At 45.4% G+C, this 14,779-nt stretch overlaps 1 protein-coding gene across 2 annotated transcripts in view; it reads right to left on the bottom strand.

Moving 5' to 3' along the window:
• Positions 1 to 14,779, bottom strand: part of LOC124086515 (cocaine esterase-like) — a 29,301-nt gene extending 14,522 nt beyond the window's left edge. The window contains exon 1 of one of the 2 annotated variants that reach the window (XM_046434812.2): positions 14,683 to 14,779. The gene's annotated coding sequence lies outside the window, so the exon portion shown is untranslated. The remainder of the gene's footprint in view (positions 1 to 14,682) is intronic. The other variant, XM_058576051.1, reaches the window with a different exon arrangement.

The raw sequence follows: 14,779 nt of genomic DNA, 5'->3' as shown, positions 1-14,779 counted from the left end.
CCAAATTGGCAGATATACAATGAGCACTCATAAATTAATAGAAATGGATCCTTTAATTCATATGATTTAAGAAGGTTCAATCTCAATTGCGTAAACAGATGAAAGTAAGGATGTCTTTAGGATTATTTACCTCACAAGTCTCTCTAGGTGGTCAAAGAACTATTAACTCTTGATGTCTATAGAATGTCTAATATCCATTGTTTCTAGGACTTTTCTTCAACAAGGGAGAAATGGCTAAGACTGTTCAATACGCTTGTCTGATACCTTGGTAAAAATAAGTGTATTAGATTTGACATGGGATTACTCATAAATGTGTTTATTAGACAACTGATTAGTTTATAAGGTTATAACACTAACTATTAAATATAACATTGTACTCTTAAGTCCTTAAATTCCACTAGGTGAAATTATTATGGTTTTCATCAATTGATAAATTTAAAAAAAGAGAGACGAAGATTGCTTTGTTATCACTGAAAACAAGGTTACTAAAAATTTAAAGTCCCAACAGGTATAATTCTATATACTTGAACATTATAATTTCATGAAGTGGTAAACAAATGTGATTCTCTATACAAAGAGTTCCAAAAGTTTTAACTGTGTTTCAATTAGATTACTTTAAATTATATAGAGTATTTCTTCTCATTAAAATGGAATAATCTGTCTAAATTTAGAAATTTACAAGGATTGTTTCAAACAGTGAATAAAAAGAGGGATAACAGATGGGAAAGATATATATGAAAGAATCAGTGAAAGTCGGGGCTGGGGATGTGGCTCAAGCGGTAGCGCGCTCGCCTGGCATGCGTGCGGCCCGGGTTCGATCCTCAGCACCACATACAAACAAAGATGTTGTGTCCACCGAGAACTAAAAAATAAATAAATTTAAAAAAAAAAAAAAGAATCAGTGAAAGATATTGAAGGTTTTTCCTAAGGTCAAATATTAATGTAATGAAAGTTTAATCTATGTGTTAAAATGACAAGGATTTATAAATTGTTAAATTACCAATAACATTGTGTTTATTAAGTTTTACTTTTTAGAACAAATAATCGTGAGGGAATTTAGGATTATACAACTGTTAAACAACAAGTGTTCCAATGTCTAAATTTTGTTTATTTATTTCAGATAGACCTCTCCAGATTTTCAGGGGAAAACAAGAGAACTTACCCCAATCCTGTTGGCCTGGATGAAGGGAGAGGAAAAGGAGCAGCTTAGGAATTTTTTATATTAACCAAGCTAAACTTGGTTAATATAAAAAATCAATGGAATTATGGTGCTATTTCTCTTCTTTGTATATTAAATGTGTTCATATCTTCCAGATATAAGTCTTTAAGGTAGAGGGTGTAAAAGAACATTATATCAAGCTGGTGTTCTCCAAACTAATTGTTTGTATGGTAATTTTAGATTCATAAGGATAACAAGTTGAATTGGGTATTTGTTTATATCATTTAATGCTTTACAATTGGACCTGTTATCAGTAAGATATGTAAAGTATTTTGTTCCTTTTTACAGTGGATACAATTTAAATGTATTTTTAAGTTAATGAGTGCCTAATCTATTTAGAGGTCATTATTGTAAAACACAAAAGCATTTTGCTACTTTTCCACAAAAAAAGCTAAAATCTCTCAGCCTTTCTTTAACTCATGTTTTAAATGTAATATCATTTTGTGTTAGCTAACATTCATATGGGTTAGGTGGGTTTGAGGTGATTAAGAACCTGTGTGCATGTAGGAATCAACAATCAGGCACCAACAGAACCACCCGTCTATCAGCGGGGTCTCCTCACCAATCCTGGTTCTTAGCAAGCTTCCCTGACCAACCCCAGGAGGACAATGGACCCCAAAACCCCCTTTTCCTATCCCGAGCCTTGCCTTACTGCCCTAAGCCCCATAAAAATTTCAGGCTGGTCCAGCCCCACTTGATTCTTCTTGACCTACCCTGTTGGTCTGAGGGTCTCACTTGGAAGCAAAATCTCAATAAAGCCTCCTCGTTCAGCAGCCTTTTCAGTCTGCCTCCTTTGGTAGCTGCTGTCTGAACTTATATTTGGTGCTGAAATCCAGGAGGGATTTTCTGGCCTCTCCCTTAAGGGATTGAGGTCCACTCTCCCCACTTCAAAGGAACCAGGAAATTCCTAAGCTGCTCCTTTCCCTCTCCCTTCATCCAGGCCAACAGGATTTGGTAAGTTCCCTTGTTTTCCCCTGATCTTCCAGCCCCTTTCTATCTGGAGAGGTCTATCCGAAAGTCACGGGCAGGCCATAGACCTCCACCCATTCCATTCAAGGCCCCAGGAACTGTGGAGACTTCCTAGTTTTGTAAGGCCTTCCGAGTCATTTGGGCCCCCGGTGGGTTGCAGGGACACCTCAAACTTATCTGTTCCTTGGGTGAGTGCGATCACTATTTGGGACACCTTTTTCTGTTCCCACCCACCCCCGAGGGTTTCAGAAGGTCAAGGGAAACACCGAGTCCTCCTTAGACCCCAAATCTCCTTTGGGTTGCTTTTGCCAAATTTGGACTCACTCAAGACCTATGCCAAAGAAACCTCATCTTTACTCCACTGTGGCATGGCCCCAGGGTGACTTAGACAGTGGGTCACAATGGCCCCCAGAAGGTATTTTTGCTTTTAAATTGTCACTGAATTGGAAAATTTCTGTCACTGGACAAGAAAGTGGACAGAAGCCCCTAACATGTGGAGGCACATTCAGGCTTTCTGACTCGCTCCTGTCCTCCCTTCTGCTCTACCTGTTCTACTGCTCAAGTTTTCCTTGCTAGAGAAAATCCCAAACGCCGTTCCCATTGTTCTACATTTCCTTCCTCAATCTCAGATCCACAGGAGCTGCTCTCAGCCCCACCTTCCTGTCTTCCCCCTCCCTATCCAGGCCAAACATCTGCCTCCTCCCCTCCCACACCTGCACCTTTCCCCCTCCTGCTGCTACCACTGTTCCTCCTCCCCCACTCCAGGTCCTCCCCTTCCATCCCTCTCCCCCTCCTGACCCTCCTCCTCTCCTGCAGCCATGGATCCTCCACCCAACTCTTCTACTGATACAACCCTTCCTTCTCTTCCCACTCACTCCTCTCTTCTCCTGTCAGTACCCACACCTGGTCTCAACAGGCCCTCTCACCAGATAACCCAAAGCTCCTTTGTCCTCTAAGGGAAGTGGCAGGTACCAAATGGATTGTCCGAATACATGTCCCACTCTCACTTCAAGATCTTTCCCAGATTCAAAAGCGCCTTGGGTCCTTTTTTGCTGGCTCTTCTACTTATATTAAGGAACTCTGATAACTCTCTCAGACTTACGATTTTACCTGGCATGACTTTATGTCACTCTTTCCTCCACCCTTACCCTGGATGACAGAGCCAGCATCCAGAAGGACACATGAGATCATGCTGATCAAATTCACCTAACAGACATGACTCTCCCCACGGGTAAAGCTGCCACTCCCCTAACTGAAACCAAGATGACCAACGAGGTCACCGTTACTGCACTCACATGGTCCAATATCTTATACAGGCATACATGCAGTTTCAATAAGATGGTTAACTTTGATAAGCTGAGAGAAATCATCCAGGATTCAGATGAGAATCCAGCCTTATTTCTCAAATGCCTTACAGAGGCCCTCACCAAATATACTTAGCTGGATCCTGAGTCTCCCTCTGGGGCTACAGTGTTAGCAACCCATTTCATTACTCAATCAGCCCATGATACTAGAAAAAAGCTCAAAGGAGCTGAGGAGGGCCCTCAGACCCCTACCTGAGATCTGGTGAAAATGGCCTCTAAAGTCTACAATGCCCAGGAAGAGTTGGCTGAAGTAGCCAGGCAGGCTCAATTACAAACAAAAAAAAAGGGAACACTCCAAATCCAAGGCCTTGATGGTGGCCCTGAGGCCTATGGCTCCAGCGAGAGCTTCACAGGGGAACCAGGATTCCTCTCCACCAGAGCCTTGCTTCAAATGTGGATGCAATGGTTCTTGGGCTTGCCAATGCCCAAACACACGGCCCCACAATCCAGGCCGTACCCCACCAGTAAGAGACAGAACATTGGAAGAGCAACTGCCCCATGGCTGTCCCTTCTCTTGAACTATTGGGGTTCACAGAAGACTGAAGAAGCCCATACTCGAGGAACCCCAGCACCCTCCCTGAGCCCAGAGTAACGCTGCAGGTAGTGGGTAATTCCATAACTTTGTTGTGGACACAGGAGCTACCTATTCTGTCTTGCCTGCCCACACTGGGCCTCTGTTTCCTTCCCCAGTCTTGGTTATGGGGATTGACGGCAAACCCTCCTTCCCAAACCAAACTGCTAAGCTAACCTGTGCCCTGGAGGGACACCCTTTCACACACTCTTCTCTGGTCATTCCAGCCTGTCTGGTTCCTCTCCTAGACAGAGATGTTCCCCAACTACTAGGAGCCACCCTCCAACTACACCCCTAGAGTACTACCACGCATCTTCTTCTAACTTTAATTCTTATCCTCTGTAATAACCAAACAGTACCTACTGTGCCATTTCCCCCTGACCTATGGATCCCCATGTCTGGGACACCTCCAAGCCAGTCATAGCCTCCCACCACAATCCAGTCCATATCTAGCTGAAACCCCAAACTAAATTTCCTTTGCATCCCCAACTTTCCATCTCCAAAACCACAGGAAATAACTTAAACCCATCATACACTGGTTACTTGCCCAGGGACTCCTCATCCCTTGTCACTTCCCCCTGCAACACTCCCATATTGCTGTTATGCAGACCCTCAGGAGCCTATTGCTTAGTCCAGGATGTCCACCTTATTAATAAGGCAGTTATTCCCATCCACCTGGTGGTTCCCAACCCTCACACTCTTCTTTCACATATTCCCCCTTTGACCACTCAATATATTGTCCTGGATCTTAAAGAAGCCTTCTTTACAGTGCCTCTCCATCCTGACTCTTATTACCTCTTTGCCTTCATATGGGAAGACCCTATATCTATTATGTCTCAACAGCTGACATGGATAGTCCTACCACAAGGCTTCAGGGACAGTTCCCACCTCTTTGGGCAAGCCTTGGCACAGGATCTAACTGCATGTGACTTGGGGGACAGCACTCTCTTGCAGTTGGATAGAAGCCTTCCCTACCTCCAAGGAAACTGCTGACACCATCTCCTCCATCCTCATCATGCAGATCATTCCCAGGTTCAGATTTCCCACCTCCATCCAGTCAGACAACAGTCTGGTCTTCACTTCTCAGGTGGTTCAACTAGTCTCCAAAGGCCTCCAACATAAGTTGGAGGCTCCACATCCCTTACCAACCCCAATTCTTGGGTAAGGTTGAGAGGGCTAACAGCATTCTCAAGGATCATCTCACTAAACTTACTATTGAACTCAGGCTGTCTTTGCCCAATCTCCTGCCGTTGGCCCTCACCCAAATTCAGGCAGCCCTAGAGCCCCCTCAGGCCTGAGCCCCTTTGAGCTACTCTATGGGCTCCATTTCTTAATCAACCAAAGCTTTCCACTCATTCCTTGTCCCCTTGTGTCCTTCCTGCCCTAAATCATACTTCTACGCAAAGTCCTAAAGGAACATACAGACTGTTGCCTTCTTGGGCCACCCATTGCCTCAATCCCAGTACAGCCACAAACTGAATCGGACCCTCTTCTACAGGATGACACAGTCTTACTTTGGGAACTGCATCCTCTATCGCTGGAACCTCGCTGGATGGGATCCAGTGCAGTTATATTTACTATCCCCATGGCAGCCAACCTTTGGGGCCACTCCCCCTGGTACCATGTCTCCTGCCTTAAAAACAAAACAAAAAAACGCCTGTTCCAAATATTCACTCCTGGACTTCCAGCACACGGGGGCCCACCAAACTCAAGATTTCTTGCTAGCCCTCTTTTTCTTTTAGTAATCATTACTCCTCTCAAGCTTCTATTCCAACCCACAGATGGTTTGTCTATATCCAAGAGACATGGCACCAGGATGGCACCACCTGCTCTCAGTTTATGGGTCAAGATGATTGTCCTTCCATTGGCTGCAATAGGGCAGACACCCTTAACATTACTGGATTCAACTGAGCCACCTTGTCCCACCTATGTTCAGCAATGCTATGCTTCATATCAGACCAAACTGAGGAATCTGGTTATAGCTGAACTAACACTTATGTCTGGTGCACTTATAATACATGCAAGAAACACCAAATTAACTCTTTGGGAACCATGGGACCCAAATTGGGCTTCCAGTGTTGATGGTAAATTTTATTCTTGGGGTTTCCTAAGCACCCCTCAGCCTTTATCAGAATATGCAGAACTTATATACAAGTGTTTCCTCAAATTCACAAAACCATCCAGGAACAAGAGAAAGAACTCCAGCACCAGCTGGATGTAGATGCCCATCCTAAAGCTGACCCTTTCTCATGGATGGCCCTAATATGTCAGGGCCTTCATCTTCTCAATTTATCCAAAGTTAATGACGTTTCAGACTGTTTCCTCTGTGCAGGTTTGCATCGGACTCCGTTAACTGGGGTTCCCATTCATCTTTCTCTCAATACCTCAACCATACCACAAGGGCCCCCTCTCCAGCCTTTGAGGAAGTCCCTCTTTTTCATAACTCATGAGGGAATTTCCCTTGCTGCTACACTGCCTCTGGTTCAGCACCTTGTGACCAGATCATTTGAATATCTTTCCCAAACTTTGCTCTACTGGGTTTCTTTTTCTGGTGCAATGGTACCCTAACAAAAAAATCTAAGCTCAACATACCCTTTGCTTTTTATGTTCCTCCCATCTTGGTCCCTCAATTAACTCTGTACAGTGAGGCTGAATTAAAATGACTTGATACTATCTCCCTTTCCAGGACAAGATGGGCCATCTTTCTAACAGTAGTTGTTGGACTCTCTCTTGCCTCCTCACTCACTTCCTCCAGACTGCGGGCAGGAGGACTTGATTATGCAGTAACCACTACTCAGAAGCTTGAACAACAACTTTGGGAAGTAGTAGAGGCATCGGCCACCTCTCTCACTTCCCTATAAAGGCAAATCACATCTTTTGCTCAAATTTCATTACAGAACCTTCAAGCCCTAGATCTCCTAATGGCAGACAAAGGAGAAACCTGGCTATTCCTGAAAGCAGAATGCTGCTACTATTTCAGAGAAACTGGATTGATCAAAAAGAATGTCAACACCCTCCTTTCATTTGGGTGAAAGGCTTAAACAGCAACAATCAAATGATCCTTGACCCTTGGCCAGGTGGTTAAACTCAACCCTCATTACGTGGCTGACTCCCATTCTCACTCCTATATTAGTAATAGGACTTCTATTAATGATTGCTCCCTGCCTCCTCAGGTTTGCCCCAAAGCACATGGGTGAAATTGCCAGAGTGACCTACAACCTGATGCCCCTACACCCCTACAGTCACCTCCCTACCAAACCAACACCTGAACCATCCCTTTTCCCCCAGTGCCCCTAGCCAGCAGGAAGTAGCCAGATTTAGGTTGCCGCCATATATCATCAAAAAGGCCACAACATTAGGTCGGTCTGAGGTGATTAAACAACCTGAATGCACGAAAGAACTACCAATCAAGTACTGACAGAACCACCTGTCAATAAGTGGGGTTTCCAGACCAACCCTGGATGTTAGCAAGCTCCCCCTGCCAACCCCACCAGGACAAGAGACCCCAGTAGGACAAGAGAGCCCTTTTCCTGTCCCAAGCCCTCCCTTCCTGCCCTAAGCCTAATAAAATTTCAGTCTGGTCCAGACCCGCTCACTTCTCCTCGGACCTGCCCAGTTGATCTGAGGGTCTTGCCCAGGAGCAAAATCTCAATAAAGCCTCATTCAGCAGCCTTTTGAATCTGCCTCCTATTGGTCGCTGCTTTCTGACCTTACAAAATGGACTTCAAAAAGAAACAATATATTATGACTTTGTAAAATGATATTTAAGAAAGAGGCAAAGATCAGCTTAAGAGCTAGAACACTTCACCTAAGATATATACGTCTGTTAGCCCCCAAGAACATATAAGACTGCAGGCTACAAAAGAGAGATGATTAGGAAAGAATGCCCAATAAAAATCGAGAGAAACTAACAAAGCTAGAAGTTTTAGTTTTAAGGCCTACAAATATTCCTAACCGAAACATGTAGGCTTGATGTTTGCTAGTATGATTATCCAGTCCTAATTAACAAAAATAGATGTTTTACAGAGTCAGATGACATTAAATAGCTTAATTACATCTTGAGAGGATGGACATCTGTGACATTAAAATTAAATATTGGGCTGGGACAGGGGCTCAGCAGTAGAGCACTTGCCTAGCATGTGCAATGATGTGAGTTCGATCCTCAGCACCACATAAAAAAATTAATGAATAAAATAAAGGTATTGTGTCCAATTACAACTAAAAAATTTTTTAAAAAGAGTTAAATTTGTGTTTATAGTCCTGCTAACTCTGGTTATGTTAAAGATTTATATTCCCAAATAAAGGCCTTGTCCTCTCCAACCTTGTTATGGTGACGACTTCTCAGTCCTCACATTTCCTAGAGAGAGATTTTTGGCTTCTCTCATTTAATAGCAGGTCTTCAGGTCCTAAAGAACTCCTTGGTAAGTCTGTGCTCATATGAGCCCTTGACACAAATGGGCTATTCCATTTGTTTCCCTACCAGCCAGCCTGGAGTTACAGCAGGCCTAGCCACAGGAAGGGCAGGAATAACCACATCCATCTCCCACTTTCATCAGCTCTCCAATCAGCTGATAGGGGATAACCAGCAGGTAGCCGAGTCTATAATAACTCTTCAGTATCAACAGGACTCCTTAGCCTCTGTGGTTCTATAAAATCGCTGTGGACTGGACCTATTAACAGCAGAGAAAGGAGGCCTCTGCCTATACCGACAGGAGCAGTGTTGTTTTATGTCCACCAGTCAAGGGTAGGAAGAACAAGAAAAAAAAATACTATAAGAGCAGCTAGGAAAGAGGAAAAAGCGAGTAGGCCAATAGTGCCCTTGGGGAGTATGCAATCTAGTGTGGCCTTGGCTTCTTTCCCCCTTGCAGGACCCCTATTAGTCCTCTTTATGTTTCTCCTACTAGGACTATGTCTGTTAAGTTGCCTACAGAAGTTCCTGCAAGATCAGATACACAAATTCACCAACAGTTGGTCATTCAACATCTTCTCCTTTAAGACTGCCAGCCCCTGACTCCAAGACAGAGCTCTATGACTCGTGGTCAATTGCTCCAACTCCAGAGACTCTGGCCCCACCTAACATCCTCCCTGACCCCCTTTATAAGAATGAGATTCTGTGCCCCTAAGCAGCAAAAAGAAACAACTGAAGAAAGACCATCGTGTTCCCCCACAACCCCACATCTATAAAAATAACAATGGAGGAATATTGGCATGAGATATTGGCACCAAATCTGCCATTTTAGGTCTGGAGCCATTTGTATATAGAGACTCCCAGGTTTAGATTTAAGAGCCATTTTATCTAGGGAATCCAGGCTTTGATTCTGAATGTGCCTGCTAGAAAGTTCACCCCACCCCAGCCCATGATGAAACCCCTAAGCACACTTGTTGCTGCTGTCCCAGGAAGGACAGCCTTGCCAGTTTGCTACATGCTACTGACAACAAATCTCTTACATGGGATTCCAGTGGACTTTTTGAGTGTCCTTTCAGAGAGGGTCTTGCTAAGTTGCTGAGGCTGGCCTTGTACTCGTGATCCTCCTTCCTCAGACTCCTGAGTTGCTGGATTTACAGGTGTGTACCACCATTCCAGGCTGGGCATCTTGACTTGGAAGTAACCTTGCAAACTCTCAATAATTTTCTGTGGTTTATAAGCTACCCACTTTGTGATAATATTTGTCACAGCAGTCTGAATGTACCAAGATACTAGGACTTTAGGTAAACAGATTTTCTAGTCTAGTCTGTCTAGTGGTCAATGTCAGAGATGAGAATACATGGGACTTGCTGAGAAGTAGATATGGGATTTTGACACTCAGGTGTGGGCAACATTCTCACAGCATAGCCCTCCTTTGAAGAGTATCTAAGTGCTTGGAGGAGAGGAGACAGAAAGTACTTGAGAGGGAAGGGGAGGAAGAAAAGAATATACTCAGGCCCAGTGGGGACTATATTCACACTCAGTGAAGGAAGGTGGCCATCCACTGGGCTTACCCATCCACAGCTTCCTGGGGGGATTTACTGAGTGTGTCTAATGAGAGAGGACACATTTCAGCCTGGGCAATGAACTCCATGAGGTGAGTTCTTCATCAGTGTTGGCTGAATGGACAAATGAAGTGTAGATTAATGGCTCTGTGAATGAGAGGGCCAACCCTGGCTCCTGGGTGAGAAACAGAGGACAACACAGGCAGACCCCACTGCACGTAGCCCTTCCCTCCCTCCCTGAACAGGGAGCTAGAGCTCTGTGGGTTTGTCCTCAGCTCCTTTTAGCTCCTGGATCTTCTGAGGCAGGGTTTTGGTCCAGAACTGCAATCTGTAGGCCTTCAGGCCAGGCCCACAGCAGGCTGGATGTCCAGCTGCAGATACAACTAGTCAGTGGCCAGTGGGGCAGGCCCTCACCTTAGGGATTCCTGTGCACATGCCCTTCCAGCAGTGTGGGGCGAGGGTCACTCTGAATCCTGCTAAGCTCAGACTTACCCTTACCCTTAACTTTACCTACCCCATTTGGGCAGGCCTGTGGCCAGGTGGGCAGGGGCTTTGAGAATGGTAAAATTTCCTGATATAGGAAAGCAATATGTGACTTTACTTTGTGTAGAACCAGAGATATGAAAGACTGTGCTCTATATGTGTCATATGAATTGTAATGCATTCTGCTGCCATATGTAACAAATTAGGAAAATACATAAATAAATAAATTTTTAAAATAAAATAAAAATAAAAAGGATTGGGGATATGGCTCAGTGGTTCAGTGCCCTGGGGTTAAATCCCCTATCCAACAACTACAAAAGAAGTTGAAGAATGTTGTACTGTTGAAAATGGAGAATTGTCAGAAATCCTGGTGAGAGTTCAAACACCAAAGAGACTAGGAAGAAGCTAGAACATCCTAGAGATTGGATAAGTGGTCATGTTCAGAATGCTGATAGCAATGTGCTTAGTAAAGGAAGTGGGAGCCATCTGTGGAAACTAGAAGAAAGGCTGCCTTTGATGATTGCAAACACTTGGCTACATTGTATTTATGCCTAAAGAGTTATGGAAGGCCAAATACAAGATCGAAGACCTAAAGGATTCAGAGAACAACATTTCTAAGCAAAATATAGAAGGAGTTGTATGGTTATTTTTGGTCATTTTCAGTGAGATTTACAATGATACTTGACAAAGGCAAGCATACCCTAAAACACTGGGAATGTCACAGTCTGCCCACCTAAAGAGCAAAATGGGAGATTGAGTGAGAATATAGAGGATGGGAAAGAAGGAGCCAGGCTCTCTGCTTCAAAACCATGGGAGAGAAGGCCTGAGGCCTACACATAATCTTCCAGGTGCCCTTCCATCAGGAGCCCCGAAGGCCATGGAAGGGGCCCCAGCATTGTCTCAGGATTCTGCTCCTTGTGTTCTAGCAAAATGCTCTGGGTCTGTCCAGGCATGGTTCAAGAAAGCCCAGGCATGACTCCTGATGCTGCTTCAAAGGGAGCAAGCAACAGACCTTGGTGATGCCCAAGTGGTGCTATTTTGCAGGTACAGAGAATCCAAGGGCTCTGCTGTCACAACAGCTTCCCCTGGGGTTTCAAAGGAATGTTCTGAAGGCCAAGCTGTTGGTGTGGAGCCACGGGAAAGATTTTTCACCAGAATGCCTAGTGAGGCCGTGACACTGGGACCAGTGCTCTTGAGACCCCAGAATGCAGAGCCACTGGCAGTGTCAATGCCAGCCTAGGAAAGCCACAGGCCATGGCATGCAGCCCAAGAGAGTAGCCATGTGGGCTGCAACCAGCATCACGCCAGGGGCAGGGCTGCCCAAGGCCCTGGGGACCAGTACCCTGCCCTGTGTCTAGGAGACTGGACTTGGAGTTTGGGGATCTAGTGTCTTCTTTTCTTATTTTCAGACTTGCTGGGGGTCTGGGAGCCCTTTCTACTGGCTTTTCCTCCTTTTTGCCACAGGACTATCTATCTGCCCTGTTCCTGTTTCAAGGCTGTATCCTGAAATCATGTAACTTGTTGGAAGTCATTTGCCTTGAGTTTCAGATGGTACTTGGGACTTTGCACTTTGGAATCGTGCTGGCAAGGTTTCAGGCTTTGAGGACTATAGGCATGGAATGACTGCATTGTGCATTGAAAGCAGGATGTGAACCTTGGGGGAGCAAGGGCAGAATGATATGGTTTGGATGTGGTTTGCCCCCCAAAGGTTCCTATCATGGATGACAGGTCCTCAGTGAGGTGGTACCTTTCAGAAGTAGGATGTAGTGATTGGCTCATGAATTGCCCTGTGAAGGGATTAATATTAGTCTTTTGGAGTGGATTAGATCTCACAGGAGTGGATTAATTCCTTTGAGGGGAGTGTAAGTTTTTCAAAAAGAGCAAGTCTAGGGATGGGCTTGGGGCTCAGAGGTAGAGGGCTTGACCAGCATGTGTGAGGCACTGGGTTCAATTCTGAGCACCACATATGAACAAACAAATAAAGGCATCAATAACTAAAAAATTTTAAACTAAATTTTAAAATTTAAAAAATTTTAAACAAAACAAAACAAAAAAACAAGTCTGCATCTTCCGTGTCTATTGCTTCCTCTCTCACCCTTTGATCTCTCTCCCAAAAAGGCCTGCAATGTTATGCCATTGCTATGTTACAACAGAGCTGAAAGTCCCTCATCAAGACTGAAATGAGAAGGTCACCTGAGCTGAGCTAAATATATCTATTTCCTTTATACCTCATCCAGTGTCGGGTCAGTTATACTGTTTAGCACCCCAAATCAAACTAAGATATGTTCCAAGTCAAAAGGCACACTCCTCACCCACCACATGTCTGTAATCCCAGCAACTCAGGAGGCTGAGGCCAACCTCAGAAAATTAGCAAAACCCTAAGCAACTTAGTGAGATGCTGTATCAAATTGCAATGAAAAGGGCTGGGGGACATGGCTCAGTAGTAAAGCAACCTGGGGTTTCACTCAGTACCAAAAAGGGGGCATGGGTGGTATGCATCTCTTCCCAGTAACAGGCTGCCTACACACCCTGTAATAATAATTTCCTTATTGCGTGAAATTTCTTTTCTTTGTTTTTAAGAGAGAGAGAGAGAATATTAATATTTATTTTTTAGTTTTTCGGCGGACACAACATCTTTGTTTGTATGTGGTGCTGAGGATCGAATCCGGGCCTCACGCATGCCAGGCGAGAGCGCTACTGCTTCAGCCACATCCCTAGCCCGAAATTTCTTTTCATGTAATGTACACAGACAGCATCCCAGATGCCTCACGTGTGTGTTGTGACAGCAATGGACAAAGTCTGCTAAAATGTCCCTGATCAGAGACTTGCGAAGTCAACAGCACATCATCCTTTCCACTCGATGGTGGAGGAAGCTGCACCATGTAAGAGTGTGAGGTGACTCCTGTGTTAGGAAGGGGAAAGCATGGTGCCCCAGAGGGTGAGTTGTGGTCATGTAGATGGAAACCAGGCATGAGAAAAAAATCTCTCTCTCTCTCTCTCTCTCTCTCTCTCTCTCTCTCTCTCTCTCTCTCTCTCAAACACACACACACACACACACACACACAGAAAGTCCTGGGCATTGAGTGCAAGACCCTGAGGCCTTGATGGTTCCTGTGAAGGAACCAGGACGGGTGGGGACAGAAGAGGGTGGAACCCAAATCTGTGCTCTCCTGTGACTTGATAATTAATTGTTCTGATGGGAGAAGCCAAGACAATATTTATAATGGCAGCCAACAGTGAAATTGGGCAGCACTCCTTGTCTAGAAAGTCCTAGTGACTTTTGAGAGGAGCCTGGTCAACCGCAGGGAGATGGGAAAGACCCTCTGTGGGTGTGCCATGGGGAGAGGTGAGTGTGGACTCCTCCTGGGCACAGTGGGGAGGAGTAGCAGGAGATAAGGGGCCCCACAGTAGAAGCCTATAAGGGAGAGGATCAAGGGCCAAGGACAGCCCAGGCATCCTGCCAACCTTGCCTAACTTCTGATGAGGGCCTGGATGCTGCCTGTAGGCTCAGAGCCCCATCACCTTTGCCCTAATGGCCAAGCCATACCCTTTTTTAGTTCAGGTGCATAAAGTGACAGGAATCCAGTGACATCCCACATCCCCTTTAGGACACAGTGCCTGGGAACTTCTGTAGTTCCCCCAAAGACAAGTAACCTTGCCTGGAGTCCCTGTGAGAGGGCCAGGTCACCCCTCTGGCCAAAGGCATGACCTAGAGCCAAATGGCAGCAGGAAGGTGTTCCTAAGTGACTGTTTTTCCCATTGGCAGCTGGAGCTCCAGCACAGCCAGCACTCAGTGTCCTGAATGCCCCGTCCAGAGACAGGGAAGCTGGCCCTGCTCTTCGGGGTTCCCCAGTCTCCCCTCATACCCAGCCTTCTCCTTGGTGTTGCTGACATCAGGCTGACTGACCCTGTCTGCACTTCAGAGGAGTCACCCTGGGCATTAGGTGGACCCCTGGGTGGCTGCACATTCCCTTCTGTCCTCTATCATTTCCACCATCCTCCCACTCCCTGTCACCTACCCTCCTGCAGCCTCGGTCTTTTCCTCTACACCATTTGGCTGATGGGAACACAGAGTCTGACATCCCAAACCCCTATGTGAGCCTTACCCTGGCCTTGGAGGAGGAGCAGCAGGACCCCACAGGCCATGATGCCCAGCTACCCATGAAGTCTGTGCAACCACATGGTCATTTCCCAGGGCTGTTT

Source organism: Marmota monax, unplaced genomic scaffold (genome assembly GCF_021218885.2).
Source record: "Marmota monax isolate L192 unplaced genomic scaffold, Marmota_monax_Labrador192_F-V1.1 WCK01_AAM20220418_F8-fsc00024, whole genome shotgun sequence".
Classification (NCBI taxonomy): domain Eukaryota; kingdom Metazoa; phylum Chordata; class Mammalia; order Rodentia; family Sciuridae; genus Marmota; species Marmota monax.
Note: the sequence above shows the minus strand (reverse complement) of the source record. Positions and strands in the feature narration are given on the sequence as shown.